Below are 16,670 nucleotides of genomic sequence, written 5' to 3'. Positions count from 1 at the left end.
GCCTACCCCGGGGGACCCCACTTACCCGGGAGTGGGGACTCGGCCCCCTTCTTGCAGGTAGGAGGCGTACGAGGTTCAGACGTCAAGCCGCCGTCGCGTCGGGCTCGGGGAGTCCACCGACTCCCCCGACGCGGTCACGACGGCGACAGCGACCCTGCCGGGGACAGCCTCGGACGGGGAGTTTGACTGGGGCGGTACATCTTCTAAAGCGCAGCGAAGGTGTCCAAGGCGGGCTCAGCGAGGACGGAAACCTCGCGTAGAGCAAAGGGCAAATGCCTGCTCGACCAGGATTTTCAGTACGAATACTGGCCGTGAAAGCGTGGCCTATCGATCCTTTCGACGTTGGGAGTTTCAAGCGAGAGGTGTCAGAAAAGTTACCACAGGGATAACTGGCTTGTGGCGGCCAAGCGTTCATAGCGACGTCGCTGATTGATCCTTCGATGTCGGCTCTTCCTATCATTGCGAAGCAGAATTCGCCAAGTGTCGGATTGTTCACCCGCCAACAGGGAACGTGAGCTGGGTTTAGACGTCGTGAGACAGGTTAGTTTTATCCTATGATGGAAGCGCCCTTGCCACGGTAATCTTGCTCAGTACGAGAGGAACGGTGAGTTCGGACCTTGGTTCGCGCGTCCGGTCGTCAGGCCGATGGCGCCAGGCTACGTCCGTGGGAGTACGACTGAACGCCTCTAAGTCGGAACCCCGCCGGTGAGCAAGGGTGAGCTTAGCTAGGGCCCTGAGCGTGCAGGCAACATTAAGCGGCAACCCTCGGGTTCGTCGGCTAGTGCCGTGACGGCCCGCTCGTCACGCGCGCTAGATCTGTGGTGGCGCGTGGCTGGGTCGGTATCATCCACGTCCGTTAGGGGCAAGAAATCGCGTGCGGACCACATGTATTCCGTCGGGGTGTTGTAAGCGTTAGAGCTGTCTGGTACGGCGATCCGTTGAGACTAAGCCCCGGACGCTGAGATTTTCCCTCAGCAGGGTTTGTCTCGGCCACTTTCCCCCGGCACGGCACGGCCGGCCGATCGGCCAGCCTTCGAGTCTTGCTCTGCTCGGCTCGGCATGCTGGCGGTGCGGCGCGCGGCGGCGGCGGGTGCGAGAGTGTCATAACACGTATAAATACATTTACTTTACTTTACTTTACTTCTTCTTCAAAGTTCTATCTCTAGAACTTGGAGAATTTTTTTTTCTCTCACCTGCCCAGAGGGCACTAATCCGTCCAGAGGCACTAATCCGTCCAGAGGCACTAGTCCGTCCAGAGGCACTAATCCGTCCAGAGGCACTAATTTCCGTCCAGAGGCACTTTTAGTTTTCCTTCTTTGCTGTCTGCGAAGTAGAATTCGCCAACTGCATTTTTTTTTTTTTTTTTTTTTTTTTCAATTTTGTTTTTTCCTTCCTGTCAGTCCCTTAATAGGCTTCTGCGAAGCGGAATTCGCCAACTGCATTTTATTTAGTCCCTTAATAGACTTCTGAGAAGCGGGATTCGCCATTGTCCTTAATAGGCTTCTGAGAAGCGGAATTCGCCAACTGCATTTCATTTAGTCCTTAATAGGCTTCTGCGAAGCGGAATTCGCCAACTGCATTTCATTTAGTCCCTTAATAGGCTTCTGCGAAGCGGAATTCCCCAAACTGCATTTTATTTTGATCTTTACCAGGCTTCTGCGAAGCGGAATTCGCCAACTGCATTTTATTCAGTCCCTTAATAGACTTCTGAGAAGCGGATATTCGCCAACTGCATTTTATTTTGTCCTTTAACAGGCTTCTGCGAAGCGGAATTCGCCAACTGCATTTTATTTTTGTCCTTAATAGGCTTCTGCGAAGCGGGATTCGCCAACTGTATTTTTTTTTTTTTTTATTTCCTTTTTTTTTTTTTCATAATTTTTCTTTTTTTTTTTCGCGTCCCTTAATAGGCTTCTGCGAAGCGGAATTCGCCAACTATATTTTAAACATATCTGGTCGCTGCGCTAGTTTCGTTTTGCGCATTAAATTTATTTTTTTTTTTTTTATTTGGGTCACCTCATTGACATTGACCTCTGCGAAGCGCAATTCGCCAACTGCATTTTGTTAGCATTCGTGCGCTAGCGCTACTGTTGACCATTGCGCGCAATTTTTTTCTCTATCTCTTCTTCTGTCTCCCTCTCTCTCTCTCTATCTCTCTCTCTCTCTCTCTTTCTCTCTCTCTCTCTCTCTCTCTTCTTTTTTTTTTTTTTTTTTTTCGATTCCTTACTCGCCTTTTGCGAAGCAGAATTCGCCAACTGTACTTTTTTTAATTAATTTATTTATTTTTTTAATATTTGGGGGGATTTTTGTGTTTGTTTTCTTTTCTTCCTTAATAGGCTTTCTGCGAAGCGGGAATTCGCCAACTGCATCTTTAAAAAATTCGGTCGCTACGGTACTCTCAACTTTGTGCTCAGCTTTCACCGTACTCAGAGGAAAACTAGTAAGTAGTGTTTTCTCCGTTCTGTTCGTGTCCCGCTCTGCACGTTAGAGTGTTGCTGTTGGCTGTAGACGCGTTGTAAGCGCTTTGAGCACGATTGCCTGGTCGGCGCATAGTGAGTATCGATGAAAGGTTCTTTACTCGCATTCTCTCCCCGTAATCAGATGTAAAACGAATACCTGGCCGTGAGTAGTGTTTTCTCCGTCCTGTCGTGTCCGCTCTGCACGCTAAGTGTTGCTGTTGGCTGTAGACGCGTTGTAAAGCGCTTTGAGCACGATTGCCTGGCTCGGCGCATAGTTGAGTACTCGATAGAAAAGGTTCTTTACTCGCATTCTCTCCCGTAATCAGATGTAAAACGAATACCTGGCCGTGTGTAGTGTTTTCTCCGTCCTGTCGTGTCCCGCTCTGCACGCTAAGTGTTGTGTTGGCTGTAGACGCGTTGTAAAGCGCTTTGAGCACGATTGCCTGGCTCGGCGCATAGTTGAGTACTCGATAGAAAGGTTCTTTACTCGCATTCTCTCCCCGTAATCAGATGTAAAACGAATACCTGGCCGTGAGTAGTGTTTTCTCCGTCCTGTCGTGTCCCGCTCTGCACGCTAAGTGTTGCTGTTGGCTGTAGACGCGTTGTAAAGCGCTTTGAGCACGATTGCCTGGCTCGGCGCATAGTTGAGTACTCGAAAAAAGCCTCTTTACTCGCTTCTCTCCCGTAATCAGATGTAAAAGAATACCTGGCCTGTGAGTAGTGTTTTTCTCCGTCCTGTCGTGTCCCGCTCTGCACGTAAGTGTTGCTGTTGGCTGTAGACGCGTTGTAAAGCGCTTTGAGCACGATTGCCTGGCTCGGCGCATAGTTGAGTAACTCGATAGAAAAGGTTCTTTAACTCGCTTTCTCTCCCCGTAATCAGATGTAAAACGAATACCTGGCCGTGAGTAGTGTTTTCTCCGTCCTGTCGTGTCCCGCTCTGCACGCTAAGTGTTGCTGTTGGGTGTAGACGCGTTGTAAAGCGCTTTGAGCACGATTGCCTGGCTCGGCGCATAGTTGAGTACTCGATAAAAAGGTTCTTTACTCGCATTCTCTCCCGTAATCTGATGTAAAACGAATACCTGGCCGTGGGTAGTGTTTTCTCCGTCCTGTCGTGTCCGCTCTGCACGTTAGAGTTTTTGCTGTTGGCTGTAGACAGCGTTGTTTAAAGCGCTTTGAGCACGATTGCCTGGCTCGGCGCATAGTTGAGTACTCGATAGAAAGGTTCTTTACTCGCATTCTCTCCCCGTAATCAGATGTAAACGAATACCTGGCCGTGAGTAGTGTTTCTCCGTCCTGTGTGTCCCGCTCTGCACGCTAAGTGTTGCTGTTGGCTGTAGACGCGTTGTAAAGCGCTTTGAGCAACGATTGCCTGGCTCGGCGCATAGTTGAGTACTCGATAAAAAGCTCTTTACTCGCATTCTCTCCCCGTAATCAGATGTAAAACGAATACCTGGCCGTGAGTAGTGTTTTCTCCGTCCTGTCGTGTCCCGCTCTGCACGCTAAGTGTTGCTGTTGGCTGTAGACGCGTTGTAAAGCGCTTTGAGCACGATTGCTGGCTCGGCGCATAGTTGAGTACTCGATAGAAAGGTTCTTTACTCGCATTCTCTCCCGTAATCAGATGTAAAACGAATACCTGGCCGTGAGTAGTGTTTTCTCCGTCCTGTCGTGTCCCGCTCTGCACGCTAAGTGTTGCTGTGGGCTGTAGACGCGTTGTAAAGCGCTTTGAGCACGATTGCCTGGCTCGGCGCATAGTTGAGTACTCGATAGAAAGGTTCTTTACTCGCATTCTCTCCCGTATCAGATGTAAAACGAATACCTGGCCGTGAGTAGTGTTTTCTCCGTCCTGTCGTGTCCCGCTCTGCACGTTAGAGTGTTGCTGTTGGCTGTAGACGCGTTGTAAAGCGCTTTGAGCACGATTGCCTGGCTCGGCGCATAGTTGAGTACTCGATAGAAAGGTTCTGTACTCGCATTCTCTCCCCGTAATAGATGTTAAAACGAAATACCTGGCCGTGAGTAGTGTTTTCTCCGTCCGGTCGTGTCCCGCTCTGCACGCTAAGTGTTGCTGTTGGCTGTAGGACGCGTTGTAAGCGCTTTGAGCACGATTGCCTGGCTCGGCGCATAGTTGAGTACTCGATAAAAAGCCTCTTTATCACATCCCCAACATAATAAAATAATAATAATAATAATAATATAATAATAATAATAATAATAATATAATAATAATAATAATAATAATAATTTATAACGGTCTTGGGTTCGATCCTCGTTCGCGCATACTTTACAGAGTTGGCCCACGGGCGGCCAACCGTGCCGGGGTTTCAAATCCGGTTTGGGAGCTTTATTCATACGATTTTATCGCCTCGTCGATTCGAGGCTTGTACCGCACGGGCGTCCCTGGGGTAAGAAGCTCTCGCTACGGCCGAGAAGGACTCTAGCGCCGGGACGCTCCCGCGGTAAGCCCTCGAGGGGCCGAGGGAAAAAAACTTTTGGTTCGAGCGCATTTCCTCTACGGAGCGAATTTGAATGAATAAACCCACCACCTATGATCGCACCTGGGACCTCCCATTGCCGACCGGTTTTGAACTTCGGGGGCCCTTCCCGTTAGGGCCCTGTACTCGCTTGGCGGAGTGTTAAACGCGTTCCCGCTACTTCGCTAGAGTCGGGCGATCGACGACTCGGGCTCGATCGAGTTGGCCCACGGGCCGGCAACCTTGCCGGGGTTCAAATCCGGTTTGGGAGCTTTATTCATACGTTTTTATCGCCTCGTCGATTCGAGGCTTTACCGAGGGCGTCCTGGGGTAAAAGCTATCGTACGGCGAGAAGGACCTAGCCCCGGGGGGGACGCTCCCGCGGAAAGCTCGAGGGCCGGGGAAAAAACTTTGGTCGAAGCGCATTTCCTACGGCGAATTTAATTGAAATAAACCACACCTATGATCCGCACGGACCTCCCCATTCCCGACCGGTTTTGAACTTCGGGGCCCCCTCCCGTTAGGGCCCTGTACCGCTTGGCGGAGTTTTTTTTAAACCCCTTTCCCCGCTACTTCGTTTGAGTCGGGCGTGGGACGATGGGGGCTCGTCGAGTTGGCCACGGGCGGCAACCGTGCCGGGGTTCAAATCCCGGTTTGGGAGTTTATTCATCGATTTTATCGCTCGCGATTCGGGCCCTTTACCGCACGGGGTCCCGGGTTTTTAAGAAGTCTCGTTTGGCGGAGAAGGATCTGGGCGCCGGGACGCTCCCGCGGTAAGCCCTCCGAGGGCGGGGAAAAAAACTTTGGTCGAGCGATTTCTCTACGGAGCGAATTGAATGAAATAAAAACCCACCCCTATGACGCATTTGGGACCCCCCCCATTGCCGACCGGTTTGACTTGGGCCCCCTTTCCCCGTGGGCCTGAACTCGCTTGGGGGGAGTTTAAACGCTTTTCCCCGCTATTTCCCCGCTAGAGTCGGGCGATCGACGACTGGGGGCGATCGATTTGGGGCCCACGGGCCGGCCAACCTGCGGGGTTCAATCCCGGTTGGGAAGCTTTATTATACGATTTTATCGCTCGTCGTTTGAGGCTTTACGCACGGGGTCCTGGGGTAAGAGCTTCGCTACGGCGGAAGGACTCTACGCCGGGACGCTCCGGGGTTTACCCCTCCGAGGGCGAGGAAAAAACTTTTGGTGGCGCTTTTTTCCTCTCGGAGCGAATTTGAATGAATAACCCACCACCTATGTTTCGACCTGGGACCTCCCCATTGCCAAACCGGTTTTGAACTTGGGGGCCTTCCCCGTTAGGGCCTTGTACTCGCTCGGAAGCCCGTTACGCGGAGTTAAACGCGTTCCCCGCTTTTTTTCGCTGAGTAGTGCGATGGGAAATCGGGCCTTGTTCGGAGGTCGGGTGGGGTTGTTTCGTTCCCGGGGGGTTTTCGAATCTGAATTTGCCCCAAAAAAATTTTTTTTTTTAGTATTTCCGCAAGGGGAAAAGGGCTCCTTACCAGGGGTTTGGGACGTATAGTAGGGGAAGGCGGTCTCGGTCGGAAAAAAATTTGAAATTGAGCAAGGAGCCGAAGGCGCGCGGGGGCCTTTTGGACACCCACGGTAAAACAGCCCCCTTAAACGAGCGGTGGTCGGATGAGCCCGGGGAGTCGGCCCCAGGTTGCCCCTCGGTAGGGACTAGGCCCGTGTGAGCCGAGCGTGCCCGGGGGGGTCGACCCAGTCCGACCAGCAGCGAAAAGGCCGAAGGGGTGTGAACGTTTGTGCGTTAGAGTGAAAAGGGGCCCGTCGGCGAAGGAGTCGAGGGGGGAGTTTCGGGTCTGGGTTTCGGTCGTCGGCGCCCGTGCCTCCTGTCCCAGCGGTCCGTCCCCGGGTGGAAAAAGGATCGTACCAGGTTGATCCTGCTGTAGTCTTTGTTGTCTTGAGGGTTAAGCCATGCACCCCCTATGCCACCCTACACAGAAGGGGGAAACCGCGAAAAAATGCTCAGATTCGGCGATTAATAACGGGTGGGGAAGTTTGTCCGGACACCTGGAGGATTTCCCCGAGCTAATACGTGCACACGAAATCCTCCTCCTAACGGGTTTTCCCCGCGGGGAAGAGGGGCCCCATTTATTAGGAATCCTGACCGGCGGGGGGTGGGGGTTTAAAGGGCCGCCCGCCAGGTGAGGCGAACTCTGGGTATTTTGAGACCGTGTTAGCGGCCCTGCCCGTTTGCTCGCCGTCCCAATTTAAATTTAGCGGCCCGGGCAGAGCCCCGTTTTGGCTACGGGTGACGGAAAGGTAGGTTCGACCGGAGGGGAGCCTGCGAGACGGCTACCACGCTTAAGGGTGGCACCCGGCGCGCAAAATTACCAAATCCCCGCACGGGAGGGTTTGTGAAGATAAATGCGGGGGGGGGCTCGCATTGCGAGCCTAGCGGTGGATTGAGGTTGACCAAAATCGGTGCCGTTGAGGGGCCTATCGGGGGGGAAGCCTAGGTGCCCGCAGCCGCGGTAAACCCGCCCGATGGCGTATGGTTGTAGTTGCTGCGTTTTAAACGCTCGTAGTTGGATCTCTGGGTGAGGCAGCGACAAACGGGGTGAAAGTTTGCCCGGCGATTATGCCCGTCGTGGTTTTTGGGGGGTGGGCAAGCGGTGCCTTTCCCGGGGCCCCAACCGGACCTCGGGACGGATCTCGCCCGGGCATCGCTTGCCCGTCGCTGCCCGGTTGTCTTTTCCGTCTTAAGCCGTGTCGCTTGGTACGTGGCGTATCTGGGCGACACTAAGGTCGGGCGGTGTTCTCCCTGATTTTAATTGGGTGTAAAAAAAAAGGTCGTGCTCGCACAGCTTTTTTCCCGGGAAAGAGTGGGTGACGCCACCCCGCATGTAACCACCCGGGGCCGGTCTTCCCGGGGGGCGGTGGGCGAGGTCTATAGAGACGCCGGGGGCGGGTTTTTCACCGCGGGAGGGGTGGAATCGACGATGGGGGGGACGAACAAAAAGCAAGGCCCGGCCCGAGCGCCTTCGTTGATCATGAAAGAAAAATCGGAGGAAGGGAACGCGAATTTAAAGGGGCGCGGTAGTTCCGCAGTAAACCCTGCCGACCCGGTTACCAGCGGGACGTCCCCCGGGGGAGCTCGCGAGGCCAGGGAAATCAGAGTGCCTGGGCTCCGGGGGGAGAACGGTCGGGAAAGGTGAAACTTAAAAGGAAAAAGCGGAAGGGCACCCAGGAGGGGGAGCCTGCGGTCAATTTGACTCAAACGGGGAGCACCAGGTCCGGGGCCGCGTGGATTGACAGATGGGCTTTTCATGATTCGGGGGGGGGGTGGTGGGGTTTCATGGCGTTGTAGCCGTGGAGCAAACCGTTGGTTCATTCGATAAGGGCAGACTCTGCCCTGGCGGTTAAAAAACGGCGGTAAAGGGAGGGGTCCGTCTCACGGGTTTAGGGCGCGTTCGGTCTCGGGTGGGGACTTTCGGTCCCCCCACTAGGGAGGGGCGGTGCCCCGGACCGCCGTCGCCCCGGCGCGTCCTGCAGGGATTGCTCGAGAGGGCGTACGAGATGGGGGTTTTTACAGGTCTGTGTTCCCCTTAGACGTCCTGGGTGCAGTGTGCTACAGTGGTGGCGACCCGGCGCGGTTTTTGACCGTGAGCGTGAGTCTTCAGGGTTCGGGGTCGGTCTTCCTGCGAGTTGGGCCGTGAATCGGAATGCCCCCCGTAGTAAAGGGAAGCATCCCGTCCCAAATACGCCCCTGCCCTTTGTACACACCGCCCGTCGCTACCTTCGGTGGAGGCGCAGCAGGGCCGGAGTGGCCGGGGAGACGGAGCTTCGGCTCCTGAAATCGCGTCTTTTCGCGATGTCGCCCGAACTGCCTGCCCAAAGGGGGTTAAAAGTCGTCCAAGGTTACTTTAGGTAAACCCTTTCGGAGGATAACGTCCGATTTCGTTTTGCCCCCGCCCCCCCGCCCGCGGGGGTGAAGGGTTAAAACACTGTCCGGTGAGGGGGGCCCTGCTCCCTGGCGGGGAGGGTCCGGCCCTGATAAACGGGGCGGGGCCCGTTGCGCGCGATTAAACGCAGCGCGAAAACGCTTTTCCCCCCCAACTTTGTCGTCGTTTGCCCTTAAGGCGAGAGAAAATAAATAAACCTTTGGCGGTGGATCACTCGGTCGCCCCCGTCGATGAAGAGTGCGGCCAGCGTATTGGGGTCGTGTGAACTGCAGCTCCCTCATTAAAAACCTCGAGTTTTGAACGCAAATTGGGGGCGTGGGCGAGGCTCACGCCACGTCCGTATGGGGTCGGCCTACGACGTCGCCGAAAAAAAAAAGGTTTTCTGGGGGGGACTGAGCGGCGCGACGTGCCGTACGGTGGGTTGGCCGACTGGCGGCGTAGATCGAGGGCTCCCGTCTGACCACGGGAGACGCGTCCCCCCCGGGCCCTTGGGTATGGGGCGGGGGAAAAAGATAGACGCGACCGAAGAGGGGAGCACGCACGCGATCGGCTTTCTTTTCTCAATCCCCGGGCCTGCTCGGGTGTACCGCGAGCGAGGGCTTCGTGGGGGTTGCGGGGGGAAAAATTAGTATAACGGAAAGCGCGGCGAACCCACGGAAAAGGGGGGGATCTGCCCACTCTTTTCGGACGAGGGGGTACCCCCCGAATAAAGCATTTCAGTTAGCGGAGCCGTTGGGCCCTTTTACTCCTCGGAAGACCGTTTACGCGGGGGGTTTAAAAAGCGTTCCCCCTACTTTGCTTTGAGTGTGCGATGGAAATTCGGGCTGTTCGGAGGTCGGGGGGGTTTGCCATACGTGCTGGGGTTTGAAAATTTAAATTTTCACAAAAAAATTTTTTTTTTTAGTAGTCCGCAAGAGGAAAAGGGGTACCTTCCAGGGGGGTTTTGGGGCCCTATAGTGGGAAAGGCGGTCGTCGGTCGGAAAAATTGAAATTGAAGCAAAAGGGGAGCCCCAAAAAAACGCGCGGTTGGCTCTGGTACCCCCCACGGGCACCAGCGCCTGGGGCGGCGGGTGGTCGGGAAAAGTCGAGTCGGTCAGGTTAGCTCTCGGTAAAAGGGGCCTTAAAAGTCGTGTGGCCCGAGCGTGTGGGCCCGGGCGGAGGGAGTCCGAACCAGCAGCGAGAAGGCCGAAGGGTTTTTTGGACGTTTGTGCGGTAGAGTCGAGAAGGGGCCCTCGGCGAAGGGGTCGAGCGTGGGGGTTCTCGGGTTGGGTTCGGTCGTCGGCCCCCCCGTAGCCCCCTGGGCCCGAGGGTCCGTCCCCCCGGGTTGGAAATGGGGTACGCTACCCGGTTGATCTGCCGGGAGTCTATGCTTGCTTGAGGGTTAAGCATGCGCCTATGTACCCTACACAGAAGGGGAAGCCGCGGGAATTTCTCAGTATATCGGCGATAATACAGGGGGGGGCGATGTTTGTCCGGGGCCACCTGTAGGAATCCCAGAGCTAAAAACGTGCAAAACGAGTCCTCCTCCTAACGGGGTTTCCTCCGCGGGGAGAGGGGCATTATTAGGATCTTGACCGGGGGGGTGTGTTAACGCCGCCCGCAGGCTGAGGGCGAACTTGGGTATGGTGACGACGCTGTTAGCGGGTGCCCGTTTGCTCGGGCCCTCACATCAAATTTAGACGGCCCGGGCAAGAGCCCCCGTGTTGGTACGGGTGGGCGGAGGATCAGGTTCGATCCCCCGGGGAGGGAGCCTGCGAGACGGCTACCCCCCCCTTAAGGGTGGCCCGAGGCGCGCAAAATTCCCACTCCAGACGGTGAGGTTTGTGAAGATAAAAGTCGGGGGGTGGGGCCGCATGCGAACGGGCCCAGCGGTGGGAAATTTAGGGAGACCAAACCGTGCCGTTGATGACCTATCGGAGGGCAAGCTGGTCAGCAGCCGCGGTTTCCAGCTCCGATGGCGTATGTTGTAGTTGCTGCGTTTAAAACGCTCGTAGTTGGATCTTGAGGTGACGGCAGCGACAAACCGCGGGTGACGTTGCCCGGCGATTATGCACCGTCGTGGTTTTGGGGATGGAGCAAGCGGTTTGCCTTCCGGTGCCGCAACCGGACCCTCGCGACGGATCTCGCCGGGCATCGCTTGCCCGTCGCTGCCGGTTTAGTCTCTTTCCGTCTTAAGCCGTGTCGGCTTGGTACGTGGCGTATCTGGGCCGACACTAAGGTACGGGCGGTGTTCTCCCTGAATCAATTGGAGTGCTCAAAGCAGGTCGTGCTCGCACAGCTTTGTCGGAAACGATTGTGATGACGCCACCGCCCGCAATGTAACCACGGGACCGGTCTCCGTGGGGGCGGTGGGCGAGGGTCTATAGAGACGGCCGGGGGGGGGCCCGTACTACCGCGGGAGGGGTGGGATTCCGACGATCGCGGTGGGACGAAACCAAGAGCGAAGGCACCGGCCAAGAGGCCTTCGTTGATCATGAACGAAAGTTCGGAGGAACGAACGCGATCAGGTACCGCGGTAGTTCCGACAGTAAACCATGCCGACCGGTTACGCGGGGACGTCCCCTGTGGGGAAGCCTCGCGAGGCCCCGGAGAAATCAGAGTGCCTGGGCTCCGGGGGGGAGTACGGTCGCAAGGCTGAAACTTAAAGGAATTGACGGAAGGGCACCACCAGGAGTGGAGCCTGCGGCTCAATTTGACTCAACACGGGGAAGCTTACCAGGTCCGGACACCGCGTGGATTGACAGACTGAGGCTCTTTCATGATTCGGTGGGTGGTGGTGCATGGGCCGTTGCTAGCCCGTGGAGCGATCCGTCTGGTTCATTCCGATAAACGGGCGAGACTCTGCCCTGGCGGATAACAAACGGCGGTCAAGAGGGGTCGTCTCACGGGTTGGGTCGGCGTTTCGGCTCTCGGGTCGGGCCGTCGGTCTTCCCACTCAGGGAGAGGCGGTTGCCCCGGACCGCCGTCGCGCAGGCCGCGTCCTGCAGGGATTGACCTCGAGCAGTGCGTACGAGATGGAGCCATAACAGGTCTGTGATGCCCTTAGACGTCCTGGGCTGCATCGTGTGCTACAGTGGTGGCGCAGCGGCGCGGTGTAGACCGTGAGCGTAGGAGTCTTCATGTCCGGGGTCGGTCTTCCTGCGAGTTGGGCCGTGAACTCGGAATGCCACGTAGTCACGGGTCAGCATCCGTGCCGACTACGTCCCTGCCCTTTGTACACACCGCCCGTCGCTACCTTCGGTGGACGGCGCAGCCAGGGCCCCGGAGTGGCCGGCGAGACGGAGGGTTCGGCTCCTGAAATCGCAGTCGTCGCGATGTCGCCGAACTGCGCTGCCCCCAGAGGGTAAAAGTCGTAACAAGGTTACCGTAGGTGAACCTTCGGTAGGTTTACGTCCCATTTCGTTTTGCCCCAGCCCGCCCGGGGTTGAAGGGTTAAAAAAACACTGTCCGGTGAGGCCGGGCTGCTCCTGGCCGGGGGCGGTCCAGGGCGATAAACGGGGCGGCGGCGTTGCGCCGCGAGTAACGCGCGCGCAACGCTTGCCCCCCCACCCTTTGTCGTCGTTTGGCCTTAAGCGAGAGAAAATAAATACAACCTTTGGCCCGGTGGATCACTCGGCTCGCGCGTTTGATGAAGAGTGCGGCAGCCCTTTTTTGAGTCGTGTGAACTGGGAGCTGCTCATTGAACATTTGACCCTCTTGAACGCAAATTGCGGCCGTGGGCGCGTAAGTCACCGGCCACGTCCGTTGAGGGTGGCCCTGCGTGCCGAACCGGTTTTCTCGGGGGGACAGCGGCGCGGTGCCGTACCGGTCGGGTCTGTCCCCTGGCGGCCGAGATCGAGGGCCCCCCCGTCTGACCACGGGAGGCGCGTCCCCCCCGGCCCCCCGGGTTTGGGCGGGGGCGGAATAAGACGCGCCCGAAGACGGGGAAAAAAACGCACGCGTCGGCGCTTCTTCCCCAATCCTCGGGCCTGCTCGTTTTACACGGAGCGGGGTTGTGGGGGGATCGGGGAAGTAAATTAAAGACGCGCGGCGAAACCCCAGGATGGGGCGATCGCCCACTATTCGGACGGGGTCCGCCCGAACTAAAGATTTTCAGTAAAGCGGAAGGAAATGAAACCAACGGGACTCCCCCAGAACGCGCGAGTGAGCCGGCCCGGCGGTCGCCGGTTGACGGCCCTGTCTCGGAGCATGAGTGCAGGCGTCGGGACCCGATAGATGTGATCTACGCTGAGCAGAGCGAAGCCGAGAAGGAAAACTCTGGTGGAGGTCGAAGCGACTCTGACGTGCAAAATCGACCGCCCGACTTGGGCTGCGTAGGGTGCGAAAAAAAGACCAATCGAAACAATCTAGTAGCTGGTTTCCCTCCGAAGTTTCCCTCAGGATAGCCGGTGCCGACGGGAACGATTACATCGGTTAAAGCGAATGGTTGGAGGCATCGGCGGGCGAAAACGCCTCGTCCTACTCTCAAAACTTTCAACGGGTGAGCGCCAGACCCGGCTCGCACGGGGCCTGGCTAGAATCACGGGTGCCGAGTGGGCTTTGGTAAGCTGAACTGGCGCTGCGGGAGATGAACCCGAACGCCCGGTTGTGGTGCCACGCAGGGACGCGCAGGGGAAAGCTAAAGGGTGTGGGTCGGTACTGACAGCAGGGCGGTGGCCACGGAATGGGAAATCCCCAAGGAGTGTGTAACAACCACCTCCCAAACCGACCCCCCTGAAAATGGAGGGCGTGAGGGGGACCCACCCCCGGGCCCCCCCCCCCCCAGCGGGAGGGGGTGCGATTTCCCCTCCCCGGCAGGCCGGGGCGAGTAGGAGGTGGCCCCGCGGTGGGGGTAAAAGGGGCCCGGGAGGATCCCCGTTCGGGGAGCCGCCGGGGTGAAGATTTTGGGTGGTAGTAGCAAATTTTTGAACGGAGTACTTTTAAAGGCCCGAAGTGGGGAAGGGTTCCGCGGGAACAGTGCATGTACGTGGGGGGATCGGTCCTAAGGGGGGTTGCTCCCCTTTCTGAAAACGGTACGAAAAACGCGCCGGGCGGGCGGCCGAACGGGCGCCGCGCCTGGCCTTCAGTCACCCCCGACCGCCGAAAGGGGAATCCCGTTTAGGGTTCGCTCGGAAAAGGGCGGGGAGAAAGGCCCCCCTCGTCGCGATAGTTCCGGCGTGGGGGGCCCGCGCGACGCCGACAAACGGGGGGAACCCGGGCCGGGGGGCCCGGGGACCGCGTCTCTTTTTTTTGGTCTGTTCGCCCTGGAATGGGGGCGACCGGGAAAAGGGGGGCCAGGCCGAAAAAAAAGCGTCGCCGTAAACATGGCTGCGTCCCGGGCGCTCACGGCGGGTCCGTGAAAACCCCGTCGAGGGCACTTAAATCCGCTGCCCGGCCGTTTTATGTCCGCAGCAGTCTCCTATTAGCACCTCGGGTCCACGGAGTAATGTAGGTAAGGGGAATTCGGAAAAAGGGATCCGTAATTTGGGGAGAAGGTTTGGCTCTGGGGGCCGGGGACGGTCGGGCTAGGGGGGGAAAACGGGCAAACGCAGCCCCTGGGGGGAACTCCGAGGGGGGACTGCGGGGAAAAACCCCGGGGGGCCCCCCGGGCCCCGAACGGCCTCGCTCGGTGACCCCCCTTCGGGGCGCTTTGGGCTGCCGGGGGCAACCCGCGACCCCCGACTCACGCGGTCTCGAACTGTCACGGACAGGGGGAATCCGACTGTTAATTTTAAAACAGAGCGTCTCGACAGCCTAAAGGTGTTTACGGGACGTGATTTCTGCCCAGGCTCAAATGTCAAAGTAAAAGAGATTCGCTAAGCGCGGGAAACGGCGGGAGTAACTATGCCCTCTTTTAAGGGGTAGCCAAATGCCTGTCGTCAAATTGCGCCCCGGCCAAGGGGATAAAAGATTCCCACTGTCCCTATCACGCCCCCGGGGGGGGGGGGAAATCACAGCCGGGGAACGGGTTTTAAAATCAGCGGGAAAAAAGGGACCCGCGGGGGTTTGACTCATCCGACTCTGTGGGGACGTGGGGGGGACATAGGCGGTAGCTCTTCGGGCGCGACAGGGAAATACCGCAACCCCCGGGGGACCTCCATTTTCCCCGAGGGAGTGGGGCTCGGCCCCTTTCTTGCAGGTAGGAGGCTAGGGGTTCAGACGTCAAGCCGCCTCGCGTGGGCCGGGGGAGTCCCCCGACCCCCCCCGCGGGGTCACGACGGCGACAGCGACCCTGCCGGGGACACCTGGGACGGGGATTTTTGACGGGGGTACATTTCAAAAAGCGCAGGAAAGGTGCCCCCCGGCGGGCCCTCAGCGGGGAGGGAAAAACCTGCGTAGAGAAAAAGGGCAAAATGCCTGCTCGACCAGGATTTTCAGTACAAATACTGGCCGTGAAAGCGGGCCAAACGATCCTTTCGACTTTGGGGGAGTTTAAAAGCGAGAGGTTCAGAAATTTTACCACGGGGTTTCGGCTTGTGGCGGCCAAGGTTCATAGCGCGCGCCCCTGATTGATCCTTCGGGTCGGCTCTTCCTATCATGCAAGCAAAATTTCCCCAAAGTGTCGGATTTTCACCGGGCCCCAACAGGGAAGGACGGGTTTTTAGCCCGCTGAAAAGGTTATTTTATCCAGATAAAGCGCCCTTTGCCACGGTAATCTGCTCAGTACGAGGGGAACTGAGTTCGGACCCGGGTTCGCGCGCCCGGTCGTGGGCGAGGCGCCAGGCTACGCCGTGGGAGTACGATGAACGCCTCTAAGTCGGAACCCCGCCCGTGGCAAGGGTGAGCTTAGCTGGGCCCCTGAGCGTGCAGGGCAAATTAAGCCGGCAACCCTCGGGTTCGTCGGCTAGGGCCGGCCCGGCCCGGCTCGTCACGCGCGCTAGATTTGGTGCGCGGGGGCTGGGTCGGTATATCCAGTCCTTTAGGGGAAAGAAAATCGCGTGCGGACCACATGTTTTCCCGTCGGGGTGTTGAACGTTAAGCGTCCGGACGGCATCCGTTGAGACTAAGCCCCGGACGCTGAGATTTTCCCCCCAGCAGGGGTTTGTCCTGGGCCCACCTTCCCCCGGCAGGGCACGGCCCGGCCCGATCGGCCCCCTTCGGTCCTTGCTCGCTCGGGTCGGAGCTGGCGGTGCGGGCGCGGCGGCGGGGGGTGCGAGAGTGTCTAACACGTAAAATCATTTTCTTTACTTTACTTTACTTCTTTTTTCAAGTTCTATCTCCCCGAACTTGGGAAATTTTTTTTCTTCCACCCGTCAGAAGGGACTAATCCGTCCGAGGCACTAAACCTCCGAGGCACTAGTCCGTCCAGAGGCACTAATCCGTCCAAGGCACTAAAATTTTCCCTCCAGAGGCCTTTTTTTTTTCCTCTTTTTCTGTTGCGAAGTAAATTCGCCAAAAGCATTTTTTTTTTTTTTTTTTTTTTTTTCAATTTTTTTTTTTTTTTCCTCCGTCATCCCTTAATGGTTTTGCGAAGCGGTTCCCAACTGCTTTTTATTTTGTCCCTTAATAGCTTCTAGAAGGGATTCGCCATTGTCCCTTAATAGGCTTTGAGAAGGGGAATTCGCCCCCTGCATTTCATTTAGTCCCCAAAGGCTTCTGCGAAGCGGAATTCGCCACGCATTTTATTTATCCCTTAATACTTCTGCGAAGCGGAATTTGCCAACGCATTTTAATTTTTTCCCTTTACCCGGGGTTTGCGAACGGTTTTGCCCCAAAGCCCCCTTTTTTTTCAGTCCCTTGATAGCTTCTGAGAAGCGGAAATTCGCCAACTGCATTTTATTTTGTCCTTTAACAGGCTTCCGAAAACGGAAACGCCAACTGCATTTTTTTTCCCC

The 16,670-nt window shown here is 56.9% G+C and overlaps 3 pseudogenes; all 3 read left to right on the top strand.

Moving 5' to 3' along the window:
• On the top strand, positions 1 to 969 carry LOC144962299 (large subunit ribosomal RNA; annotated as a pseudogene; the record flags this gene model as incomplete).
• A 9,228-nt stretch (positions 970 to 10,197) lies between these two features.
• LOC144962300 (small subunit ribosomal RNA) lies at positions 10,198 to 12,249 on the top strand (annotated as a pseudogene).
• A 659-nt stretch (positions 12,250 to 12,908) lies between these two features.
• On the top strand, positions 12,909 to 15,863 carry LOC144962298 (large subunit ribosomal RNA; annotated as a pseudogene).
• The last annotated feature ends 807 nt before the right edge of the window (positions 15,864 to 16,670 follow it).

Source organism: Berghia stephanieae, unplaced genomic scaffold, assembly GCF_034508935.2.
Source record: "Berghia stephanieae isolate SIO BIC M18660-M18661 unplaced genomic scaffold, UCSD_Bste_1.3 scaffold806, whole genome shotgun sequence".
NCBI lineage: Eukaryota > Metazoa > Mollusca > Gastropoda > Nudibranchia > Aeolidiidae > Berghia > Berghia stephanieae.
Note: the sequence above shows the minus strand (reverse complement) of the source record. Positions and strands in the feature narration are given on the sequence as shown.